We start from the raw sequence: 12,358 nt of genomic DNA on the forward strand, positions 1-12,358 counted from the left end.
GCTGCAGACGGCTGGCTCGATAGAATGAAGGGTCTGGCATGTGGCAGGGTCCTTATAAGCACAAGGCTGAGATAGTCACTGGATCTGGCTGAGGCTGGGTCTAACTGTAAGCCTAAGGCTTGATCTTTTGTTTCCTTAATCAATATTTTGGCATAAGAAGAGGTTTTTTTGACATCTCAGGTTGCTAATTTGCTTTGAGGCATCTGAGTCCCTTTGAGTATTATCTAGGGAGAGATTTCAGCGAAGTATCTTTCAGGGATTTAATAAATATTCCTATATTTCTTTAGACACCATCAAAGACAGAATGTGGGGCCAGCTGGGCTGTCAATCAGACTTTCTGTAGCAACTGCTTTAATCTTAAAAAAACCCCAAAACCTGAATTAGAAACATTTTTAATTTAAAGAGGGGACTAGAGAAAATATTTTAGGACATGGATGTTGCAGAATGTGAGAGAGCTGGGACAGCAAAGCAGAACGGAAATTTTACCTGCCATACTTTATGATACAATGGGAGAAAATAGCAATGAGTTTTATTTGTAGCAAGGTGACCCAAGGTGCTTTCATGGCTGAACTCACAACTTGCACAAAATAGTCATGGTTTAGGTCTATGAGTCAGAAATAAATTTAAACCCTGTATTTTTTATACTGCCCGCAGCAGGAGCTTCTTTCTTCTGTATTCTCCTGTCCTTGCTGAGTGTGACACTTAGAGCCTGTGATCTGCAGGACTTCAGAGAAGAGAGGCAGGTGTGATGATAGCTTTAGTCTATTTATATCTACTCAAAATGTACTTTTACCTTGAAAATTCTCCCAGGCTCTTTTCTCTCTTTATCAAACAATGTCATTGCTATGGATAACAACATACTCACTTGGGAATCACTCACTACAGCCATGTGAAATGCAGCTTATGAGACTTCAGAGGTGTACAAAACCAATCAGGCAATGGAGGTAGATCTAAGGTACCTGGTCAAGCGGATTCAAGCTGTGAACAGCAAGGGAAATTGTCATCACAGATCACCAGATGACTCAGCACTGCCAAGAATTTTGAAGGCAACATTTTAGAGGTGAGCTTCAGAAAGGCTTAAAATATTACAACCTCACTGTTTTCCACATGAGTTTCTCTCATAATTGAAGCAGGAACGATTACTTCCTTTAAGTTCAATCCACTTTCTTTGGCATTTCCAGATGTACTATAACTCTTCCAGGTCCATTTCCTGTGATTCCATTACCTCAAATGCTTCACACAGCACTCTTGGGCATCTCAGCAGCTTCTGCATATGGGATTTAGTAAGATCAGACCGCTCTGGCTCCTTCATTATTTTTCTACCTCTGTTTTTGCTCTCTTGCTCTCCTTACCTGAGATGCAAGTATTCTAAAATGCAAAGTAACACTCAATAGGCTCCGGGGCTTTCCTCAATGCCACAACTTTTTAAAGACAGCAACCCAGAGAACACTCTCAAAAACACCTGTAAGCCAAGCTTTGGGTTGCACCCTGTATCAGGGAGGTGTGCAACTCTGATCTCAGTCTGAGAAGTTCTCCTAATTTCTCTAACTGTCAATCAAATATATATGCCTCATCCCCTGTACATGGCCCCAAGGATTCATCCAAGTACTGAAAAACAGTTGTTGTCCACTCTGCCACTTGGCTATGACAAAGAGAAATTAAAGAGGAACTCAAGGAAACAAGTGCTGCATTGTGAGACTTGTAATGAAAATTACCAGCAAACAGCAGGTGTGGGAGCACTGAGCGCAGCTGATATAAATGCCTCCCTCACACTGGCAGCTCCCCCACAGTGGGGTGACCCATGGGTAGCTGGCTCTGTCAGTTTAGAGAAAAGCCACAGGTAATATTGTGGGCAAACTAGAATCCTGCCCTCCATCCTGATGTTTAGCATTGGTCTGGGGTGCCCCAGCAGAAAATTCCATATATCCAGTGCTCCTCATGCAAGATTTGCAGAATAGGACCACACGTATTTTCTTAGAAAGTCGGCAATGCTAGTAACTTTGATCGGTAAGGGAGGAGTCGGAGTTCCACATAACAAAAGATATTTAGCACTCCTGTTTCTAATCAATCTCCATCTTTTCCATATCTCACAGGAACTGTATACTCAAAGACATTGGAAAAGATGAAAACACAGTTTGCATTTGAAGAACTGGGTCAGGCTGGGCATTGCCTTTCTGGCATAAAGATTTATTTTTTTTTATATAGCAAATGGTGACCACTTCATCCAGACAAGTCCTTTTAATCTGTATAAAGAAATCATATCTTGCCTTTAGTCTTCCCCATGACAAATTTAAGCTTATTGGAGCGATTTGTGTTCTTTACTGCACAGCAATTATCGTGCTGTGAAGGGATGGACTTAATGACCAATCAGGTAATTTCTATTACTAATTTCTTTGCATATATCTCGGGAGGGTGCATGCTAAAAATTCTTTTTAATAAAAAGAACTTTTTTAACCCAGTGCATATAATTACACCACTGGTAAAGCACAGATATGTCCTACTTTTTAAATAAATTACTGCCTTGCTTTTCAGATGCTGAATGTGGTCCATTTTGTAGGGATCTGAGTCATAAGAAGCCTCAAGCATGGATTTTAAATATGCAGTCCCTTAAAATGTTGTAAGTTATCTAAACCAAAAGCTCCATAAAACTAGTTGATTGAAAAATTTCATCTGCAATTGCAGTATCTTTCTATACTGCAGCTGACGCCAGAGAAAAACTTTTTTTTTATCAAAGGCACTTGGCTGCACAAGTGTCCTGACAAGAACCATTTGTTAAGATTAGATGGCAGAGGACAAGCAGAAAATGGTGGAATCAACAGAAAATATGAGCTCATGTCCAATCATTTATTGCTGTGTGTAAATTATTTGGTAGCCAAAGTGAGAATCTGACAAAACTAGCCTAAGGACAGAATGAAGATTAAAAATCATGGTCTTGTGGTTTGGGGTTTTCCCCCTCCTCTCTATCTATACAGCATTAGACAAAGGCAGTGACTTGCAGCCCTATGTGTAGTTCAGGATACCATCTGTCTCAGGTATGGTCACTTTCCACTCAAAAATTTTTTTCTTGGGCAGAATTAAGGGATCTCTCACATTTGCCTATGATTTCTGGACAGCTGGCATTATTTCTCACTAGCTCCAACCAGCCTATTGTATGTCTGGAACACAGGGATATTTCCTCAGAGCATCAGTAGATTAGATCTGTAGTGCTTGGCCTGCAGGAGCAGCACATGGCCATGTGGATGGTGTAGCTGTGTGCTCATGACATGTACCATTCTCAGGAGCACCAGCTGATGAGCACATTTCTACATGGTCAGGAGATGTGTCGTATAAGAACTGAATATTCTATATGGCTTTTAGTATTTAGCTGAGTCTTAAAACTTTAGGAGCATCACCAGTGTTAGTTTACCAAATCTAATACAGAGCCAGTAAAATATTCTGAGCATATTGAAAAAGATTGGTTCCCTGTGACGAATCATGCTGACACTCACCTATCTGTGCATTAACTGGGAACCATAGTATGACAAATACAAAAAAGGAATGACACAAACATTATTTCTATGAGTTCTTGAAACTGTCAAGATGTGCAGGTTTTCCCAACAGTATTTGAAAAAGGAGCAGAGAGAACTTTCTCCTGGTAATGAGTCAAACTTGAATCCTTTAACTACAAATGTATTTTTGGTGATTTGAGGGCAAATATAACATTTCCTGATATAGCTGCATCAGAAAGATGCTTTAAATGACTTCTAAAATCCATGCATTTTTATCTTCTAAGAGTGTATATGAATCTGTGATCTGCACAGCACTTGAATTAACAGCTCCCTGAACCTGGTCAAGACACTGTGAACATTGCCAACAGAGAAAGTTCATCAGACACAGTATAAAATAATGGAAAAACCCAGACCATTCTCTTTCAAAATCACCTTGTCATGGTGCAGAAGATCTTTTGTGGAGAGATGTCATGCCAAGTTAACGAGAAGTGTCTGCTCCGACACCTGCTATCCTTAACAAGTTGACATGCTGTAATCATGGAACAGTCCTGGGGTGGAGCTGGGGAGGGGAAGGAAAACAGCACCCACGGGGCAGCCAAGTCAGGGAACAGGTTCTGCCAGGGGAAGCCAGGCAGAATGTCTCACTGGCCCTCTTCCCTGAGAGCTCTGCCAGAAGACAGCTTTAAATCCACTCTCAACTGATACATCGCCCTCCCCTGCTGATCCTATTTACTTCTTGGGCTGGCTCCCAGCACCTAGCAGTCATGAGAGACTGCCAGCACTTCATGATGCTGCTCCCACTCCCACAGGAGAAGTGGGAGCCAGAGGAAGATGGGACGATGAGCAGATTTTGGCCCCTTTGGCATACAGCAATAAAACTGTGGGGTTGTCAGGGAAAGGAAGGATTTTGCCAGGAAGGGAGTAAGAAAGATTTTTCATTTCTTATTTCCACTTTGTTTCTGATCATTTGCTCTGTTACAGGCTAAAGTGCCAGTGTGTACTTCAGCACAGAAAATGGGAGGCTGAGACAGAGCCTGATCTCACTCGTTGCTAAGAGAGTAACCTAATTTGCAGCAGATGGTGTTTATTGTTACTTCCCATCTGCATGAGGATTAAGAATTCTTCTCAGAAAAAGAAATTATGCAGCCTGACAGCATCCTGGTAAGAACAGGCAAACTTAATTCCAATCAAATACGACTTTTATGAACCTTTGGGTAAGCTTAACTGAAATAAAGTTTAAGAATATTATTTTTTAAGGTTTTTTTTACTGAATTTTTTTTTTTTAGTTAAGGATATTATTTTTTTTTAAATAATGTCACTTAAAGTTTCTATCTGTGCAGAGTAACTTTTTTACAGGCATGTACATTAAAAAATGTACAAGTAAAGAGTAAGCACATTGTCTCTGATGAAAAAGTAACTTAATGTCAGAGCTGAGATTTTTATGCTTCAGCTCCCCAAACCTTAAACCAGGATACAGTCTCACAAAGGACCTGATAGCATATCTTGTAGTACCTGTCCTTGGCCCCTCGCACTGATAAAAGAGAGCTATGGGTATGGTGTCTGTGAATGATCAGTCCCTTAAAAGCACAGAAGTCTCTCTTATGTTCAGCACCCATTGACTGACTGTGCCTCATGGAACAGCACGTCTTTTTGTGCACATTAAAAAACTAAACTTTTTTTCAATTCATATAATCCATCTGAAGTCACAAGAGTTGTGCCAAGGTGGTTTAGTATATTGAGCCTCATTAAAGTCTGCCTGAGTTTGGTTTGTTACACATACTGTAAAATTGTCACCTTGAATCACTTTCAGTGTGCTGGGCTTTAATAAGCACAAAAATATTCACATGACTACAGCTTAGAAACCAGGATGAAACTTTAAAATGGAAATGATAATGGACAAACCAAAAAATAATAGTATTCAAAACAGAGATAGCAAAAAACCTTGAAGACTTAAATGACAATTTGGTCAAATATGTGTTTATTAATAAAAGCAACTTGCCCTTAACATGTGTGCCACTCCCCAAACTGGAATGGTTATCCATTGATGCCTAAATCTATAGTAAAATCTCTCTGTTTTCTTGCTCATATATTCATTTTTTGATCGACATGCCCTCTTTTCCTTCCTGCATTTTATGCCCTAGAAGAAAAAGCAGAGTCCAGCTATTTTTCTGCAGTTTCTGGGAATCAGGCATCCCCTGGCAGATGGCTGGTGGTGCTTGAGAAGATCGCCTGGGTATGTCAGGAAATTCGTGGCATTCCAGTCAAAAGGAATGTGTCTGAGGCCAGTGAAGCTGACCAAACCCCTGCCTGGACTGCAGCAGACAGCATCCCTTGCACAGTGGCTGCACAGCTGATCTGTACATTCACAGCAAGTCTGAAGCAGCTGGGCTATGTCTGGTATCTGGCATGTGCACTGCATAAATAGAAATCGCTCTCTAGGATTTCTTGAAGAGAAGTCTAGAAGTCCTACACACATCTGTAACAGGTATTGTAGGGGTTGCCAATTTAATGCAAAATTAATTCATGACAGCATTAGGTCATTTGGTATTCTTGAGACTTGCAGTGCAAAAGGCACAGCAGTGGTGGCACTTATATGGGGTTGTTGGCCAGAAGATGCTTTGCCATCCTAAAACACATTTATTAAAATCCTCAGATGTGTATTTTTCCTTTTAATTGGTTTATACAATAATGGCCCATCTGAGCCTTTTTCATTATTTCCTCTGTTGTGGTGTTGCTAGGTGGGCTTCACATGTGTAAGTACAAGATTATATGCAGTACCCGTGATATATGCACCACAACTCACACATACATTTTCCCATGCAGAGTTTCTCTTCCAGCTTGGTTAGCTCAAACCTCTTAAATGAAATGTGCAAAAAACTTTGCTGGCTTTGTTCCTCAGGATCTTATAACAGAGTATCTGTTTGCCACCTTAAAAATCATCAAGTTAAACAAAACTTGGCAAGCCCAACCAGATCTCCGCTTACTGCATGCTAATAAAATTTGCTCCCATTTCAGATGGAAATGCTTCTCCTCCAAATCTTGTGCTCTTTAAATAATTTTTTACCCTTCGGAAAAAGTGCACAGATTTCTATGTTTCTGTGAATCATTAGTGACATCCAGTGGCTAAAATGCTAAAAATTCATAATTCCTATTGTCAAGGGACACCTAAATTTCCATCCCTTTATCTAAGACTTACCTATTAGAAAAAGGAGAGTGGTGAAAAATTCTATTCCCCGGCTCTTCCAAAACACATTGTGGATTTGATTAAATCCCACTGAACTTGCAACATACAACTGTTATCTTTCCTTTGTGATAATTACAAGAAACTATAGAGCTCCCCTGAGGAACCATTGAGCTCCTTAAGAAATCAAATGGCTGAAACCATGCCACTTTCAATCAAAACACAGATACATATCACAATGCAAAACTAACAAACAAACGTGAAAATGCTGAGAAATACAAACCAAATAAAGGTAAGGGTTTCACCGGGTAGTGTTCCAGGCAGGGGTGTGCGTGGCAGAATGAGACATGCTGAAGAAACTATATGGAATGAAAGAAAAGGAACAGCAGTGATCTTCTGGACAGTCACAGCATTGCAGAACTACAGAACTAAAGAATGTTTTGGCTTGGAAAGGACCTTTAAAGATCATCTAGTTCAACTTCCCTGACATAGGCCAGGACATCTTTCACTAACCCAGGTAGCTCAAAGCCCCATCCAGCCTGATCTTGAACACTTCCAGTGCTGGGGTATTCACAGCTTATCTGGAGTACGTATTCCTGTACCTCACCACCCTCATTGTAAAAAAAAATTTCTTCTTTATAGCCAATCTAAATCAACCTTCTTTCAGTTTAAAATTATTGTTCCATATCCTGACAATACAGGGCTTGGTAAAAAGTCTTTATCCTTCTTATAAGCCCTCTTCTTCAGACTGAAAATCCTCAATTCTTTCAGCCTTTCTTCAAAAGAGAGGTGTCCAAGACCTATGATTATTTTCATGGCCCTGCTTGTGAATAATGTAACCTTGATCAAAAGTTTAACAAATATTTTTGGGCAAAGCATTAACTAAAGGGGATCTGGCTCTATAAACCAACACAACATTGTGCAGTTGTTTGAATGTTCTGTCTTAAATTGTAATTTCTTGTAGTAAGCACATTATCAAAGTAATAAACAACTCTGCCATTTGTTTCCTCTCCTGATGGGAATAAATTGATAATTCCTAACTTTTGGGTAATAGTCTACTGAATCAGGTATCTGCAGTTATCTCTGCTCCAGTCTTGCTACTTCTGTAAAGCCTGGGATATTACTGAACTCCAATTAGCCAGTTAACTCAACAACTTAAAAGAAATTTTCAGGTTAACTCAAAATAATTCCATTTTGAGAGCTTTCCTAACTGTCATTGTGAGCATGTCATGAGGAGCTGAAGGTGGAAAACCACAGCCTTTTTTTCAGCTGTGTGGAGCCCTGAGGCAGGATGTCTTTAGTTAAGCAGCTCCTTTACACTATGCCTTGTCTGAGTGTGGCAACTCAAGCATGAGAGAGCTGAAACCTCCTTCACTTCTCTCCCCTCCCTTTCTCATGTCACTGCACTCAACATATCTTTGATGTAAAATATCAGTCTGTACTTACCCCATCAGGGCAAAGGGACAATTCTAAAACATTTTAAGATGTTGTTCAAAACTGGTTTTAAGCTGGCATACTTCCATACTGCAGTTCTACACTTTACACACATTCACTACAGATCTTGTAGTATGTGCCACAGAAGCATAGAATAGCCCAGTTTAGAAAAAACCTCCAGAGATTATCTGTCCACACTTTCATTGGAAGGGGAGCCTAGGTGAAATTATTTAGCACCCTGTCCAATTGCATCTTGAAAACCTCCAGTGATGCAGCCATGGGCTCTTCTCCATATCCCTGGGGAGGTTGCTCCGGTGAATGATTGTTTTAAAAATGTCTTTTTTACACCAAGATGCATGTTTATCATGCATATAATTCATATTTTGATATATCCACATACCAATGTCATTACTGCAATGCTATAGTTGTCTTCCAAGACCCATCACCTGAGGAATTTCCAAACTCCTTTGGCTTATTTAGGACCAAGTATTTTTTAATCTACTTACTGACATTAAGCATGACTAGACCCTCACCAGCTCAGTAGGCTTATTAACACCTCTGGAGTTGGGTTATTGACAGTTAACCACAGAAATCAGCAGCATTCACTCACTGACTTCAGTGCTCAGGACTGGAGTCAGGTATATAAACTCTTCTACACTTTTTCATGTATTTAATTAAATTTCCAAAAGAAAAGAAAATAAAGACAGTCAGTAAGATGTCAATATTCGGAAAATGTCCTTTTTCTCCCTTCTGAACTTCTATTTATTAACTGATGCTCTTTGCTTTTAACATTTACTGAAAGCAGCTAACATAGACTATTTCTTACACAGTTTTGCTGGAGGGCCAGAAGATACATTGATAGAGGTGTCATCTTAGGAAGGCAAAGTACTCTAAATAATACATTAACACTGGCACCTCAGTTTGCCTAATACTACCTAAATTTTTGAAGCTTCTCAGTACCTGGAGTGTTGTAGCACATATTAACTGTAGTATATCTGTCCCTACATGTTGTACACAGTCACACTTTTCCCATTTATCATAAATTGTAGGTGATGTCTTCAACTCTTTTAAATAATAAAACTAGAGACTGGTTTTATTATTTAAAACCACTTCAAAGGCACTTTAAAGAATGTGGTGGAAGGTAAAACTAACTTCTTTCCTTCCCAATTTAACTGATGTTCACCAGTATTTCCAAGATAGTGGATTGGTCACTGGCAGCCTTCAGTAAAATGATAATACAATTATCCTAAACATAATTTGTTGTATCATTATTCCTCCCTTGAAATGTTCTTTATTTGAGAATAAGAAAAGGTCCTGGAATCTTTAAAATTCACCACCTACACAACAGCTAAAAGTAACTCTTCTACTCTCAAGCACCTACATTATCCTTATTCAGATAATAACAATAATACTGAGACAGACTTTCAGGCGCTCTCTCTTCATTCATCTAATGGGTCCATTAATGATATATTATTCAAAGCTGCATATTAAATGGTGATTTAAAGTTTTTAAGAAATTCTTAGGTGCCGTGTCTTTGTTGTTGGGAAAAAGTGTTTAAAACTGTGTTTTCTAAGCCAGGAGGTATTACAGTAACAAGAATCAGGAAAGGAAAAGGATGAAAGGGCTTGTAGTACAAATGGACTAAATAAACAAAAGTAATGGAAATATAGGGAGCTTTGCAGGACTCTTTGGAATGGCTATCTCCCTCACTGCTTTGCCTGTTTCTGCCGTCTTGGAGAAGCTTCACTTTGTGCACCACTGCCCCAGGTGAAAATGGCTGGACAGAGACACAGGGCATGTGGAAATTACCTACAACTCCTAATTCTGGTTTTAGCATTAACTTACTAAAGTGTCATATTGCACTCTGCACTGGTAAATTGTTAAGTTCCACAAACTTCATATTTGAATTTACAATTACATCAATAAATATGAAGAGTGTAAGAGCTCATCAATAAACAAATCCAAGCTAGAAACATACTTTTTATTTCCTCAAAGCAGTTCATAATTAGAGCTTTGTAAACAAAACCATAAGTGGCACCAGGAATTATTTTTATAGCAAGATTTGTCATAGCTAGTACACTTAGAAGAAATAGGTGTAACTACTTGTTAAGAAGTTAACATTAAATGCTGGTTAAAATTTTAATTTCAAACATCCAGCTCATTAAATTAAAATATGGCTAAGCAATAATGTGTCTTTTTCCCTGTACCAGAATGTAGACATTTTAATATCACAGTGTAAGAAACCTGACATGCACAGTGGTAGCTATTGCAAAAAAGTGCCAGTGTAGATTTGTGAGGTGGGTGTATTGTCTTCTGCTCTCCATCTGACAACACATGACAGCTACAAATCATGCCTGCCAACCTTTGAGATCTCTGAGAGAGTTGGACACTCTGAAACATGTCAGTCTTGAAAAGCTTTCCAAAGGGGAAGGGTGAAAGCAAGCGGGGGCTATGAGCACACAAGGCAGCAGGTGCACACGTCCACCATGCTCACCACTAACCCACCTGGCCCTCCCAGTAACTCCTGAGAAACTCAGTGCCAGCCATGAATCACTGGCATGAATCTTTGCTGGTTACAGACCAGCCAGGCTCTGTGGCAGTGCTGAAGAAGTTAGGACAGGAGATATGTGTTGGTGCTGTCAAAATGTTGGCTGCCCAAGAGGTCTGGGGGTTTCCAGCCCAGTGTACCTCTGAGCCCGCATTCGTCAGGCCTGGGGAGTCTTCTCTGTCATTATCCACAGAGCAACTGGCAGAGAAACAGGATGCACCTTTACAACTCTCTGACAAGGCACTGGGATAGCTCCTCATTTGAGCTCACTGAGACAAAATTAAATCCATAAAATGCTCATGTGAAGAACGAGATCATTTGCTGTCTTCCATCCTGAGGCACAAACAGAAATGTAAGTGACAGCAGGGAGGCTGTCTAGAGCTAAATTTGTCTTCACTAAGTCATCAGCGACCTTGAACAAAAGATTTTGAAGGAAACAAGAGCCCAAGAAGAGATTCTGCTGAAAAGGATGGGGGAAGTAAATTGTGCTCTGACTCAGTTCCTGTTACTCAGGATCACATGGGCACAAACTACAAAAAATTTAAACAAGTGAAAAAGCTTATTTTGCTTTAAAGAATGGTCAGACCCTGGCATTTCTTGCCCATAGAGGCTGGGTATCCTCCACCCCGGGTAACACATAAAACTTGAGGAGACATCACTGTGGGCTAGCAGATCTGGGTGACCCTGCTCACCTTTCATGCCCTGGAGCCCTTTTCCTCCTATGCAGCCCTGCGAGTCATGGCTTGTGCTGTGGGCCTGATGGCTGGGCCCTGCAGCTTGACATGACTGGGTCAGTTTGGTGTGCTCAGTGCCCACTGTGGGGCACACACCAGGCACCCACACCAGCAGCACGGCTCAGCTACCCTGACATCTCAGGGCTGCAAGAACCATAGGTTTAGATTAGATATCAGGAAGAAAGTCTTTACTGTCAGGGTGGTGAAGCACTGGAACAGATTGCCCAGACAATGGATGGATGTGGATGTCCCAACCCTGGAAGTGTTCAAGGCCATCTTGGATGGGGCTCTGAGCAACTTGGTCTAGTGGAAGGTGTCTCTGCCCATGGCATGAGTGTTAAAGCTATATGATCTTTAAGGTCCCTTCCAACCTAACCCATCCAAGGACATTATCCTTTCCAACCCAAATAATTCAAGGACGTTGCCATGCTGGAGCATGTCCAGAGAAGGGCAGCAAGGCTTGTAAAGGGTCTAGAAACATGTCTTATGAGGAATGGCTGAAGGAGCTGGGTTTCTTTAGTCTAGAGAAAAGGTGGCCCAGAGGATACCTCATTGCCTTCTGCCTGAAAAGATGTAATGAGGTGGGGACTGGTCTCTTCTCCTGTGCCTGCACTGACAGGACATGGGGAAATGGCCTTAAGCTGAGACAGGAGAGATCCAGGTTAGATATTAGAAAAAAAATTTACTGTTAGGGTGGTCAGGCATTGGAATAGGTTGCCCAGGAAAGTGGTGGAATCAAGAGGCATCAGGATGTGGCTCTGGGTGACATGGTTTAGTGGTTTAGGGCTTACAGTGGTAGTGCTACTGGATGATCTGGTTGAGGGGGTTGAGTTTACACTTTGTAAATCCACAGGACAAAAAGTTGGGTGTGAGTGTTGAGTGCTGGGTTCTACACTTTGGCCACAACAATCCCATTCAGTGCTACAGGCTGGGGGAAAGGTGGATGGAAAGAGGCCCAGTGGCAGGGGACCTC

This window comes from Pyrgilauda ruficollis, unplaced genomic scaffold (genome assembly GCF_017590135.1).
Source record: "Pyrgilauda ruficollis isolate IOZ18807 unplaced genomic scaffold, ASM1759013v1 scaffold101, whole genome shotgun sequence".
In the NCBI taxonomy this organism is placed as follows: Eukaryota; Metazoa; Chordata; class Aves; order Passeriformes; family Passeridae; genus Pyrgilauda; species Pyrgilauda ruficollis.